Genomic DNA, 15,988 nt, shown 5'->3' with positions numbered 1-15,988 from the left:
AATAGAATTATCAACATCATACTACAAACAAAACTGTAAGAGCCTAGGCTTTGTAACAATATTAGAGTATATTATGTAATAGAACTACTCAGGAAACTTGCCATATAAGCAGATGTATAGCCAGAAACCGTAAAATAAAAAAAAGATAAGATGTCATGTAGAAATGTTAGTTATTGGCATGTTTAGGCATTAACATTGACTTCCATGTATTTGCTTTAGTAAAATGCTATGGTTTGCATCTTGTGATTCATAACTCAGCACATCAGTAAGCGAAAATCTGTTGAAGTGCAGTTTGAGGTCCCAGAAGATTGTCAATTCATGAGATTTGTAAGGCTACACTTGAATATTTACTGTGCTGCTCACATTGTGAAAATCAGGTCTATATCATTATTTCTAACTTTCAGTTACCCGAATCCCTAAAGGACGACACTAAAATATCGAAATGCAAGTTAACCGAATGTTAAAAAACACGAAATTCACAATATCGCATTTCCATAGTTAGCTACATCATGTTTACTAAGGTAAAACGTCAGTAGGAGATTCCATTATCCTGTATAGGAACCCAACGTACATGTGTAATAGATACTGACCTTGGGGTTAGAAGTAGGGTTAAGTGAAGTGCATATATAGTAATATATTTAACGTACATGTGCAATAGATACTGACCTTAGGGTTAGAAGTAGGGTTACATTAAGTGCATATATAGTAATATATTTAACGTACATGTGCAATAGATAATGACCTTAGGGTTAGAAGTAGGGTTACGTTAAGTGCATATATATAGTAATTGTATATATGGGTGAAGTGTAGATTATTTATTTTGTTTGGGTAGGCAGTACGCAGCAGGAGGTGGAGTTGGCCAACTATGAAAATTCGATATTTTGAATTTTGCTCTTTTTCACATTCAGTGTACTTGCGGTTCAATATTTTAGTGTCGGCCTTTATGGATTCGAGTATCTGAATGCTCAAAATAATGATATAGACCCGTGAAAACCACCTTTGACAGTTCTCTCATATCTAGTTTCATTTATCATCGGTGGACTTAAGCAGATAGCTGACTTATCTTCAGCTGATCTAAAACAAATAGTGACATGGTCTACCTTTACAATGCCACAGATAGATTGTACTATATCCAGCACAGTTCTTCATATGTAAGATAATATGTTACAGATAAGAGTCAAACAGGTCAGTCAGTGTCAGAAAATCATGTCAATGTCCACTAGGTAGTGCAGGAACTTTTACAAGTATAACCAGAAAAGACTGCTGGTGGGTTTTATGTTATCTTAAGAAACTGAGAGGGCTTGCAGCATGAAGACAAAAACAGTCTTGCTAAAAGACTTTTGCAATATTAAAGTAACTAGTACTGGCAGCAGCAGCTGAGGAAGGGAAAGGAAGTTGGATGATGAGCGGAAGTAATGATGGGATGGTACACAAAACTGCCAACAGAAGGGAACCATACTAGGAAAGATGGAAATCAACATCAACAAGGGTGAAGGACAAAAGGGAACTGTCAGTATGAAAAAGTAGGGCCGCAATCTGGAAGGGGATTTATGTTTTTGGAGCAGAAGAGAGATTTTAAGGTTAGGGAGTAGGAAAGGAGTTTTAAGGCCAGAGAATTAGAAAAGAGTTTTAGGGATAGGAAGTGTGTGTGGGGGGGGGGGGGTGGAGCTTAGTGTTATAAGTGACAGGGGAGTTTTAAGTTTAGGGAGTGGGAAGGCAGTTTATGATTAATGAGCAATTGGAAAATTTAGGTTTAGGCTTGGGGATGTGGAGTTTTAGGGAATGATTGGGAACTTTAGGATTAGGTATTGGGAGTGGAGTTTTATGTTTTGGGGTGATCGGGGATTTTAGATTTAGGGAAGTGGACTAGAAATTTAAAGTTAGGAAGCAAGGACTTCAGTTTGGGACTGGGTGGGAGCATTAGGATTAGATTTAGGGCTTTGGTAGAGCTATACAGTTTATCAGGTCAGGTATTGGGAGGGCTAAAGTAGTTAAGTAAGACTGAGCTAGTGGGAGTTAAAGCACTTGCCTTTTTGAGCAAGTGGCAGCAGGTATGTCACAAAATATTAGTATATAAGCATTTGCTGTAGACCCTGCATCGGCATTTGCAGTTTTCCATAGCAGACTTTCTTTCATCTGACATTAGAAGATAATGCATACATTTCAGATCCGAAAGGGTTATTTTACTTTTGCTCTAGTCAGACTTGGATTTTTGCTATATTTATACATTTAAAAGTAGGTCCTTCTTGTATCTGACCCTCCACTATTACATTATTATTTATTCTAAGAAAGGTACTAAGATAAAGCTGAAAACAGTACCATTACTTGAAACAGAATTGAATAAGACAAAGGCATTAATTTATTGCATATTGTTTTGTCCTTAGAACAACATTTAATTTTACAGCAATTTCCAAGCCTTCAGTTACTTATGCTACAATTTTGATACATCTCAGGTGATGATGAAATACTAAATAGAAGCCTAAGAAATCTGTACATTTCTAATGACTTATTTCATCTATAAAATGTTAAGCTGTCTCCATCAGGCTTTATCTGCCAGAATTCCTGCTCTGAAAGTATAATGGAACAGAACCTAAAATATGGCATTTCTTAGATGACTTCAGTTATATTCAGTGAATAATGCTCTTTTGAATCCATTTTAGTTAGATGAGGATTTTGACTTCTTCCCATCAATATCAAACCTCTCTTTTTCTCTCTCGTTGTGTTGACTCGGTTCTACTGCTAAGAATCACTGCTACATTCCTAAGAGAGTGTATCACTGATATATCATCTGGATTTATTTTACAGGATATTCTCTGATAAACTTTCCAAACTTGTAAATAAATCTGCATAGTCAAAAAAGATGACATTGTTGTGGAACACTGTAGCATTTGAGATGTCTCTGTACTTGGGTTACTGATCATGCAGGTGTAGAGTAATATATTTCCCTCCTTATATATCCACCACTTATTTGTGTGACTATTACTAGCTTCTCACTAACCAAACTCCCCAGAATATTAGGAGAATTAGCATCTTTAACTGCTATGGTTTGAAACACAATGTTGTAATTCTGTAGTTTTTGATCAAGTGAATTTATCTGGTGACCTTACCCCAATGCTTCATAAATATCTTCAGAAATAACCATACAATCTGTACCTGTGCCTAGTTTAAATTCAACATTTTGCTTAGTATAAAACATATAATTTATTGCCGGTCATTTAACTTGCACTCTTATCTCACTGATTCTGATAAATTTTAGAATTCTGTATATGTTTTCACCATAATAGCACTGATAAACAACTCAGTTTTATATTTATGACCAAAAACACACACATTCTTTAGAGCATACTTGTTTTTTAACTTCTGCACATTTTTGAAAAATGGTTCTTTTTATTTTGTTTCTTCAGAATTTATCAGATGCAAGTCAATGGTTCCTGTCAGGATTAGAAGCATACCTCATACTCAAGACTTTAATTTTATCTTCAACACAGTTTCTGTCTATCATATCACTCTCCTCCTCAGCTCTATTTTGTTCAAAGGATCATATGTTCATAAGAATTCCAAGGTAACTAAGTCATGACATTTGCTTCTTGCGGATACCAACTCTCACAATGTACCTCCTGCTTCTAAGGGGCAAAGCATGTCAGGCCAGTGGTCAATTTACAGATGTCTATCAAATCATCAAGGTTCATCTTCAAGGATACAAGCGTACTGTCTCTTGTCTCATGTATTCAAAAGAGACACTGAGGCATGAGATGGGTTCAATTTGTTTATTGTGCATAAACACATCAGGAGCTGTAACTGGATCATATGCTTCAAACTTTGTATGTTTACTGACTCACTTTTTACTTCTAACATACTCACATGTGCATCTCCATTCAAGCTTTCACTCACACTGAATGACAATACAAAATGGCACTGATCTCGCGCGTGCTCAGTAACTTATATGCATATGCTTTCTGACTACATTGGCTGACTAGGTACAACATGCACACTGATCTACATGTACCATTCTGTTTAACATGTAAGGACAATTTATTACAAAGGTGGGGTAAATGCTGGGCAATAAATCTGTCCCTCCAGCATCTTTTATTTATATGATTGTTGAGATTCAATTACGTAGCTGTAATGTTTTTGGAGCTTGTCTTGCAGAGATGCCAGAGCCTAATGAGGGTGGGTCGCTAATGGCACAGAATGCAAGATATAAGAGAACAACCATAGAGATGAGGCTTCAAGGCTCTCTTGATGGCCAAGGATCATTAGATCATGAACTGTTTTTTTTTGTTATCAGCCACAGGACCTTTCCTATAATGTGCCTGGACAGGTACACAAGAAAAGAGGCGTTGTGCTCTATAATTGGACCAATTAGAGCTGCATTTTTTTGCTGTTACCTCATGATGGACTGTGCCAGCAATACCTTATTGCCTAAATTATGAAAAACCATGATGTCAGCTGATTGTTTTGTTTGTTTTACTTTTTTACTTCACCCTGTCAGCTCCAACAGGTGCCTAGCCCACTGATCGAATCCAGGTTACCTGGGTCATAGTCAGGGCATTATCCCTGTATGCCAGCAGACCATACAGATTCACACATTATTTCTCATTTTTTGCTTTTTTTTCTCAACTCTTGTCTTACAGAATTATATTTTATTAGATCATTCTTCTTACTGTGTACTTCTAATATCATTTACTCTGAAAAAATATACAGTTTTTGATAAGATAAAATATGCATTTTTTATTGCCAGCTACTTGCATGATCATTTTTTTTACAACATAAGTGGATCTGCCTCTTTTTAATTTCTTTTTAAACTCACCAAATTTGTAACCATTTGCCTGATTCTTTGACTCACAAACATAAGCATCTATAATCTCTGTAGGACCTTGTTTCCTTGTAATGGACAAATGGTGGATCAATGGTAAATTCTTTCTAGCCCCACAGTCTTTCTTGAACTCCTCTATAATTATTCTTCCTTTTGACTCTTGTGTTTTCAAGAAAATAAAAAAGTGTTTTATACCTTCAATCTGCTTTCCTTCAGCATACAGTGATGTGGTAAACTGTACAATTTCAAGTTTCTTGACTATTCCATTCACAGTCGTCATTTGAATGCCTGAATTCAAAACTTCTGTTTTTTTTTTTACTTGTAGGGAGAAAACTATATGCAGTGAATGTAGAAGGGCTATTTTTCTCTTAATGAAAATTATACTGTTAGAATTTTAAATATATAAACTCTTGAAATACATTTCTGCACTTTTTGCATCATTAATTTTCCTGGATGCTTTTCAGACTGCTCCATGAACAACACATTCAGTTTAGATTGATTACTTGCTTTAGTAACATATTTACTATGGCAATCTGTTGCTTCTAGAAAGTCTAGTACATGACATCTAATGCCCTTTAGTTAAGAATTAGCATTAGCATATTTAATGACATATATGTCATCTGCTACAATCTGTCTTTTATAGCAGGATATGGTAGATGTAGATATAGATGCCTATAGTCATGTCCTTCCAGCAGGTAACAACATCTGACAGATTAAGTTAGGTATTTTGGGCAACCACTTTAAAGAAATTATACTTGTCTGGTCCCCCTTTATTTGTACAGGCAGTATATACTCATATTATTTCTCCCTTTTATTTTTAATTAAATATTTTAATGAACAATTATTTAATACGAATAGTAAAATAAGTGCCTGCCAATTGATTGCTCACACTCTGACAGGCTGAATAATGAATAGCCAATATACAAAATAAAAAGTGCAAGACTGGAAAATGCCAAAGCATTGGGTTGTGCTGCATATTTCAGTGTCTGAGAGGAATGCGTATGTGCAAGTCTGTGGTAGCTATGGTTACAATAAGGGCTAGGGAAAGGAATAGGTATCTTGTTAGCTGAGAGGACTGGTACAAGTGTGTGTTTGCGTGTGTGTGTGTGTGTGTGTGTGTGTGTGTGTGTGTGTGTGTGTGTGTGTGTGTGTGTGTGTGTGTGTGTGTGCGTGTGTGTGTATCTGTGTGTGTGTGTGTATCTGTGTGTCTGTGTGTGTGTGTGTGTGTGTGTGTGTGTGTGTGTGTGTGTGTGTGTGTGTGTATGTGTGTGTGTATCTGTGTGTGTGTTTATCTGTGTGTGCGTGTGTGTGTGTGTGTGTGTGTGTGTGTGTGTGTGTGTGTGTGTGTGTGTGTGTGTGTGTGTGTGTGTGAGTGTGTCTGTTGTTGTCTTGTTTAGTGTTAATTTTAGGCAAAGGGTGCTTTCTAACATAATGTATTGGAAATAAGGTTAGTGGTAGGGTTAGGATTAGTATGTATGAATAATATGGTGTAGGTGGGTGAAGCCTGGCCAAAGAGCATAAGCATCATACAAAACAATCTATGATGATTGCCATTTTGCATAACCATTACTTATTCCTCAACAAACCGGTGGCTAAAGTTAACCTGAGAGAAAAAGTAGGACACAATACATGTTGTGGTAGAGAAAACAAATGAACCAGGGTCCTGCATTGTACAAACTGAAGGCAGTGCCAAAATAAGATGGAACTGGAGATATATCTGAACAGTTCTCGATACGCTTAATCTGAAAGAAATGTGCCAGAAAACAAACTTTAGGAGATTGCACAAAAAATAACCAGGAGCATGTCCAATACGACTGTTCTTGTGTCATTAAATAGGTTGCTTTATTTGAATATTGGGAACAAGGTTAGAAGTCTGACTCCAACTATAGATAATGACAAACTGTTTGCTATCTAGCCAAAGCAATTTAGTGTGACTGCTTTTAATCCTGTTGAAACTGGTTTGTCCAGTGACTGTAAACATACTAATGCTAGTTATAATACCTTATCTGATATTTCTTTCTTCAACGCATCATAATTTAATTTCTAGCTTTAGTTCCTGTGCTACAAGAGTGACCCACAAAGGTCATAAGGACAAAATAGTAACTCAGTACTGAATTTGTGATTGTGTAACAGATAAATAATTAGCCGTACAGCTTTCCATATAAATGTGTTGTGTTGGTGATGTCTCTCTGGTATTGTTCCATATATTATTGCATTGATCATGTTCTTTATAGGAACAATATGCACTGACAGGATCAGTTCAGAGTGTTAAATGCATGGTGATCCATACTTCATAATTTCAAAAGGAGAGGTTTCTCCCTGTTTGGAAAGTAGATGTCAGGATAAATAAAGGAAGATTGCTAGAGTTGTGTATATTCTGTGAAAATGTAATATATCCATTGACACTTTGACTGCTGTATAAAATTGCCATTTCAAGAGTTAATGTGTCCCATAGTTCATTATATTTAAAGCCTATAGTCAGATGAATGAAGAGTTAAAATTCATTTTGACTGAACTACCGTTTTGTACAGAATAAAAGTTTTGTCTAAAATGTATCCTAACATCACTGCCAAGAACATTCACTGTTACTGAGTAATCACTGGCCATCATGACAGGGTGGCAATGTGATGGCTTGTGTTACATGAGAGATCATTTTTCTTCAGAACTATACATTAATTTAGAAAGTCCTGATTCATTAAAATGTTAATAACAATATTACAGTTAATTTTAGTATGGCATCTAAGTCATGTTTATCAATATGATACCAAGGCATTTTAAGTAGATACAGTTTAAGACAGAGTTACAAGTTCTTCCCCATTTTAGGAGTCAGATTTTGACTAATTAATGCTCACGTGTTCACATTATGCCTAATTAATACTGTATTTGCAGCACTGCTATCTAATTCAAATTCAAAGAATACATTAAAATCAACTAAAATATTAATTATATGATGGATAAACATTTGTAAATTGGTAATTGTTAAAATTATGTCACCTCTACAGAAAAGCAACAGAGACTCAAGTGTCTTCTCAATTTCAATAGCTTGTTTAAACTTACTTTGTCTTATATAATTAACTAAAGGCTCAAATGCCAAGTAAAAAATTAATGACAAGTGGGAATAATGGATACCCTTTTAATTCTTCTGGTTAATGATATTCTACAAGATAACAATGGGGTTACTTTAATGTACATTGTGGAAATGTAATATAATTTCCTTAAAATGCCAATAAACAATAGATTATAATATATTATACATTGGTTCCTCATGAAATATTAGTTTTCGCTGACAGAAAGTACGTGTAGAAAGTTAATCAATGATCATAAGCACCTAACAAAAAACACTAAACTAAAGTGATTGTAAATGTATAAGAACAGCTTACATTTGCAATCACTTTACTGTATACTGTAATAAAGTTCAACCACTGAAACCAATAAGGAACTTTATTAAAATCTCTCTCTCTCCCTCTCTCTCTCTCTCTATATATATATATATATATGTATGTATATGCATATAAAGTAGTCCTGAAAGTAATTGAAATACAAAAACATCAATGTTCAAAACATGGACCACATAAAGTCATGATACCACTCATACACCAGAAAACAACTTTGGTGCATGCAAACTTTACAACAAAATAAATCTCTGTACCCCCGACCTCCTTATTCCCTGCTAATTATATATACTAGCTTCAAAATTGCACAAAATTAAGAAAAAGGCATATTCCACAACTCTGAGAATTGTGCAGTCTCGTACATCTGTTGACCATCTGTTTAGTCAATCGAATGTGGAGATTTTGTGATATAAATCAGTGGTTGTTACCTTTCTCTATGGCTGTAAGTCCCTGGAGTTAATTTATTTTAATTCCAAGGGATTGGGGATAGATCCCCTATGTTGAGGATGATTGGGAACAAAGTCTCGCATATTAAAGCAAAATGTTTAGTATTTTTGGTGATCATAAATATAAAGCATTTGTTTTTTTTATATATCTATTTTTTGTTTAGATGATTGTAACCACTGATGAAGTTGTTAGACATGAAATGTTTTCATCTGAGTAAGACTTAGTGCTTTGTATGTTTTGGCCTTTTAGAATTTAGAATGAACATATATATTTATATATATATATATATATATATATATATATATATATATATATATATATAGCAACACAGTAGCACAGTGGATAGTATTGTCATCTCACAGCAAGATGTTCCTTCATTTGATTCTAAGCTGGGGTGCCTTTTGTGTGGAGTCTACATGTCTTTCTTGTGTTCAGTGGATTTCCTTCCACATTTCAAAGACATGCAGTAGGTGATTGGACACTCTAAATTGGCCATAGGTGTGAGTGTCTGTGCAAGTGTGTTGAACAAATACTTAAGCAGGGGTAGCCATCTGGTGCTGTTAGCCTTGGCTATACATGATTGTCACTGTGGAAGTGACACCCCAACCCCATGTGTAAAAATGGGAAACGGCGTTGTGGATGGATATATGTGTATAAATAATAATTCCTATACAATATTAATAAGCAACAAACAAAATATTTTTTTTAAATTATAAAACTATGTCTATTCTAGGGAATAAAAAGCATTTTCTTTTATCTAAACTTATCTTGGTCAGATCACCTTTTTATTGTGTGCTCACTTAGTAAGAGGTAAGATTTTTAAATTTAAATTGTGCTGAATAAAGGAGGGACTTTTTTAAATTTTAGTTGTTAACATGGATATGTACATTTTTATTGTAAGATGCTCTATAAAGGCTTTTCTAGATCTATAGGGATCGAATTTTATTGGATTTAGTTAATTTTTAATATGAGGACTGTTAAAAACATTTCAAAGATAAGGTGTGGTTTTAATTATAGTGTTAAGAACTTCATGAAAAATGCCAATTATCTCTCATAGAAACTATAACTTTTTAAAATCAAAGCCTGGTTCAGTAGGCTAGAAAGATGCATTCTTGTCTATGAATCAGATGATTTAAGTTTGAACAGCAGTCTGGGCACAGAAGCAGCAGGAGGGAAAAGGTTCCATTATGTTAAAAATTGTCAGACTGTCTTTTGACGATAGTGATAGCTGCTTAACTTTTACCGGCATGTTAAAGCATGCAAGGGTCAGATCCAGCCAGAATCAGTGACATGGGTGTGACACTTGAAAACCAGTGAAAGTAACTATCTCTGCATGTATAAATTTGTGGATGAGGGAACACCTATACACGCAGGGAACATAAGAGTCTCTCCATAGTGGATACAAGTTCCCATATTACCATAATTGGTGACTTTGAGGGATTAAAAAATACCCCACAATCAATCAATCAATGTAAAACTGACCTCAGAGGAAGGAGATTGCCTTGTATTGCCTCAGCTTGGAGATATTTAGGGTATGTCCTGAAATATAGATGCCCCTAGTCTAGGACATGTACTTAAACAGAGAAGCCATTAGGACTGCTACTCTGTCACCTGGATGAAACACAAGAAAAGAGAGAAAGGAAGAGAAAAACACCTCCATGGCTGTTTTGTTAAAAAACTCCTTTCATCTGGCCCTCAACCACTGCAGGTATGATGTTCTGCATCTAGAAAAAATGGATTTAAGACCTGTGGAAGGGAACCGATGATTACTGGGCACCATGTTGGAAAAAAAGGTCAGAAAAAAATTCCAAAATCAAATCATGCAAATGGAGTGCTTTACTATCTCTTAAAATATAATATTCACATCCATATTATCTTTTCTTAGAATATCAGCAACCTCTTCAGAGAATTGTTTATTAATCTTGTAAATCATAAATGTAACTAACTGTTTTTCATTAAAACTAGTTCATCAGAATTATAAAAACGTAATTTAAAATTATAAAGGGTATGTGAAATAATCATTTCTACCCTATTAGAAGAATTTTTTAAACCATGAAAATTATTTCATTTTGTGATCTTGTTTGATCATATGGCTTGCGGTGGAATGAGTAGCTCTAAGGTATAACTTGTTATAAAGCAGCTACAAGTTTATGGTTCTATTCTTTCTGTTACTACTGTGTATCGTTTGCATCATATCTTAATATACCAACTGTCTGATATGCACTTTAGACTTTGCTAAAGTTAGGTTTTCTTTTATTTTTAAAACTTTTATTTTAAAACATCATTGAATATATCCCCAAATGCAAACATTTCAAAGTATAACTAACGTAAGAAACATTTACTTAAAAGTGCTATGTCATTAGGTTTGTAGGAACATATAAAACTCACAGTCCATATAAAAATAAAACTGTGACATTATGTCTATGTGTTAAACTCAAGAAAACAATCGTAAGTCCAGTAATGACCTATTAATATATCAGACACGTGTTACTATTAAATTGGAAAACACAAGAAGGACATAAAAGAAAGAGAAATAAGGACGGTGCAGAAACAGAGCATGAGCTAGAGATGGCGAAAGTGTGTAAGGAACAAAATCTTAGTTTAATGAGTGCAAATTCGAATGTAGGACACTTAGTTACTATAAGTAGCTTCCTGCATCAAAATAAAATAAGAAATATAATGATATTGATTTCAGAACATGACTTTAAGTATATGATGTCAAACAATGGTGAGAAAAAAAATGTATGCTATCATAGTAAAGTGTTAGTAGAAGATAAGATCCTTAATTAAAGAGAGTATTTAAGTAATTAGTAAATTATACCCATGGGAGATTTTGCCTTTAACATTCAAGGTGAATTAATATGATTATGTTGAACAATAGCACTAATTAAATCCTCTAGTGAAATCATTAGTTACTGGGAACATGACAGTAATACTCATATTGCCATTTGATTATTCATAGATATTTATGAAACATTATAAAATGTGCACAGTGATTATGTGTGACTTAAGTATATGTATAGAAAATTAGGAAAAATAACAGAAATTATACTAGAACATACTTTAAGCTATTAGATTATTACTTACAGTGAGTTGTAAGTATTGCAGTCATTAAAGTCACTAAATGTTGCATTGCATGTTCTTTGTGAGTGTTAATTCAAAAACCTAACATTCAAAATATATAAATATTCTGCCAAGTGAAGCCTGTAAATAATAAATATGGAACATCTACATAACTAAAACTATATTTATATACTGAAAAGAGTCACCATGATGTGTACTTGTAGAGAAAAGCTGGGCAGGAGTGTTTAGTAGTAAGGAGAGATAATTCTCTGTCTATAAAAAATTGCATATATTAATAACTGTACAGCCTTAAACCAAATGTAATGCAAAGTCAACATGTTACATCCAATTGACCAAGTCTTTATTATACCTATATTTATTCAAATGAACCTTGAGCATTACGAGCCGCAAATCAACCCCTGTAAGGGAGGTACAATGCCTCAAAAATACCCCACAGCAATTACATCTTCCTCTGGCAGTGAATAAAATTGAAGTAAATAGTTTGAATTTACTCAGTCCAACCTCCGAAAACAATGTTACTTTACAGCATCAGTTCAAAGCAGTGTCAATAGTAGTATAGGATAACAAGTTATAGGAAGCAAAGTAAAAAGGGATAGGTCATTGCCAAAATTCTAGCAGCATAAATCAAACTCAGCCATCAAGGACCAACTGTAAGAAGCGACAGCAAAAACATTCAGCTAATAGAATGCTAGTAAAATAAATATATGTAAGTGACAACATTTTTTGCCAAGGCATCTAGTGCTGTACTCTTCAACTTCATCAAATGAAAAGTGCGTATCCATCATTTTATATCAACTGACTGCCCATTGTCAATACTTGGTAAAACCCATCCAAATATTTACTACCTCTGTCTCTGAGGACATAACGGCAAGCAAAAAGTGTTTCAAGGAGATTGGAATATAGCTCCATATCACCTAAACATCACCTCTGCATTTAACTGTGCTAAAATGAATTAGAAATCAGTGACACCACAATGATGAATCTGTTTACAAGACATCTGCAGTAAAAAAGTAAGGTCATCATTTATCAAATGAATGTATATTTAAGTAGGAGGTCATCATTTATCAATTTAATGTATATTTAAGCAGGTAGTTAATAAGAGAGTGATTAAATAATATAAATCCCTCCAACACATTGTATTATAGTCATTTTTTATTTATTATTGGTTTACCAGGAAAGTCCGACTTGGAACAGATTAAACTTTTCAGAGGAAGCCCAGGGAGAAACGCATGTCTTTGCGACATGGAAGGAAACTGGACCACCAGGAAAAAACCCACATGCATGCAGCACGGACATGCAGACTCCACACAGGAGGCACACCAGAACTGAACTGAAGAACCTCTTGCTGTGAGGTGACAACGCAACTGCTGAACCACTGCACTCTCTGGTTAATACTACTGTCTACCACCAACTCCTGTGCCAGAGTATCCTTAAGCATCCATTGTATGCTGAGAAATAAATTCATCTTTGTGAGATAATATCATTAACTAAAGCAGTCATGGCTCACTGGTATCCATAGGAAAAGGCACAATAAATAACAGATCATCAGCAGATAAAAATAAATAAAGAATAACACTAAACCAAATGTCTCAAAATCAAAACAAGGAAAGCAAGCATGCAATTCTAAAAGGCCAAAACATACAAAGCACCAAGTCTTACTCAGATGGAGCTTCTACACCCCCACACACACACAAAATAAAGAAAGGCACTTGAAGTTCATGCAGTTAAATATTACAGGAACTGCAAATGAAAGTGAATAATGCACATATTTAATTATACACTTGTTCTGAGCTATAATACACATATAACATGTCATGCCTTATTTGCTGTGGCAACACAAAAAATGCTATGCTTAGAAAGAGTGAAAAAAATTCATAGTCAGGAAGCTTGAATATTTGACTCAGTGAGGTGCAGCTTAAGTAGATTAAGAATTCTAAATACATTTAAACATTTAAGAAAATAAAGTAGCTATTGTGTCTTTATGAATCTTAATAAGGGCATTAGCATATACATCTGAAAAACATATGCCATTAAAAAAATATATTAGAAAAAGATGAATAACGCATATAACATTAAGTTGTGTTTGAAAATACTAACACTGCTTCACAATTAGCTGTCATTATCAATGTGGTTTAGTAAAGGCTCACCTGGGCAAGTTTCAATAAAGGGAAATTGTCTATACTTCAGATATATTTTAAAAGACTGTACGCTGTTGATCTGTGTATGTTTTGACTTGAAGTAATGCAATTTATAAAAAGATTGCTGTTAAGATATTGTATAGCCGACATCCAGAATGTTCTTTGACTATATCAAAACATGCAAGAAACATGCAAGAAACCATACGCTCCAAGCACTTTTTAAGTACCTTAACTGAAAACACTATAGCTGTAAATCTTATGTGCTGAGTATTTAAATAAGTCACATACCATTCCTATCTGCTGGAAACATGTTTATTTAATTAAAGCATGCATAATTCTTAGGGTTCTAACTATAAGTACCCAAGTTCTATGCCCTAAAATAGCAATTCCTTGAAGCCAGGGACTCAAGCATTTTATAGCAGACAAGAGCTGCCACTTGTGTTCAAACTTGAATATGGCAAGGTGTGGCAGCCATGCATAGAGAATAAAGCTACTGTGTCTTGCCTAAACACATATTAAAATTCAGGTATTATAAGTGTGTTAGAGACAGGGAGATAGGGTGGGAGGGATGGAAATATAGCTCAGGGTTTTGGGTAGTGATTAGGAGGGGGTTAGGTTTATAGAGTGGGGTAGATGTTTAAGGGTTAGAGGATGAGAGGGTAGTTTTAGATTTGGGGAGCAGAAAGGGAGTTTAGGGTTAGGGGTGGCAGGGTAGTTTTAGGGTTAGAGAGCGAGAAGACAGTTTAGATTTATGGAGTGATCAGATACTTTATGGTTAGGGAAGAGGAAGAATGTTTTTGTTTTAGGAACAATTAAGGATTTTAGGGTTAGGGAGGGGGAATGGAGTTTTATGTTTTAGATTTAGGGAGCAATTGGGTTTTTAAGCTTTAGGAAGGAAATGGAGTTTTTGGGTTAGGGAAGTAGGACTCAGGTTAGGGTTAGGAAGCAGATAGGAGTTTTAGGGCTAAAGACATCAAGTGTTTCAGCTATATGGCTTCTGAATGTCCATGACTTTTTGCTGTTTCTTTTTGTTTATCGAGACATTCAGGCCAATCAAGCCAAAGCCCACTAGCTGTGGACATGCATGTTTTGGCATATAGCTGAAACACTTGATGTCCTTAAGCAGTCATTTGCATATATACTATGGGCCTCTATTACAGGAGGTTTAAGGTATCACACAGTGGAAACTCTAGTTTGGCTAGCTTTTTCTTTTATTTTTACAAGTTGTTTTGTCTGTGTGACCTTTTTACTCTTTGGTTTGGATGTTAGTTGGGATAATTTTGCAGACACCTTATATGGACATCAACTGGGTTTAAAGATCCTGTGTTTCTAAAGTTTAGCCAAATAGTTCACTTATGCTGTGCTGATGAGGTCATAAGGAGGCTGAAACATCCATGTTCACAGCTAGTGGGGTTTGGCTTTATTGGTCTGACTGTATCCATAAACACTTGAAAAAATAAAAAGCCATGGACATTCAGAAGCCACATAAATGAGACACTTGATGTCATAGGTTCATGGGTTCATAGCTAAATAGTAGGCTATCTGCCCTGGGGCCTATATAAGCCTAGCAAAAAAGTTTCCCTGGCTTTCACCACCATTATTTTCCTGTGGCCCTATCAACCAGTGCTGCAGAAGTGATCCCGGCATGAATTTTCTATTTCCCATCCAGTTGTCAAGGTTTTTCTTAAAGAGGGCCAATGAGGAGCTTTGCTTGACATGAATGGGTAGTTTGTTTCAGAGTATGGGAAGTCTCTGGGACAGGAATCTATCCCTCCAGCATGTTCTGTTTATTGTTGTGACAAGGTTTAGGTCCCTGGAGCGTATGGTTTGGAGAGATTGGGATTTCTTTAAGTGTAGCATGTCCAACAGCTCTGGATTTGACATAGCTTTGTATGTTAGGCAGAGATCGCCTCTGAGTAGGCGATATGCAATGGAGTAGAGCTGGAGTTTTTTTGAGACAGTCTGCGTATGGCATCTGTGTGAGGCTGGTAATCCTCTTAGTGAGGTATTTCTGTGGCCTTCCCAATTGTTGTAAGTGTCTTCTGAGATACATGCCAAATAGGCATTGTACTCTATATATGCACATGTCCTTTAGAGGTCATGTGCATATA

Source organism: Protopterus annectens, chromosome 12.part0 (genome assembly GCF_019279795.1).
Source record: "Protopterus annectens isolate FY-2018-M chromosome 12.part0, PAN1.0, whole genome shotgun sequence".
Classification (NCBI taxonomy): Eukaryota; Metazoa; Chordata; order Ceratodontiformes; family Protopteridae; genus Protopterus; species Protopterus annectens.
Note: the sequence above shows the minus strand (reverse complement) of the source record.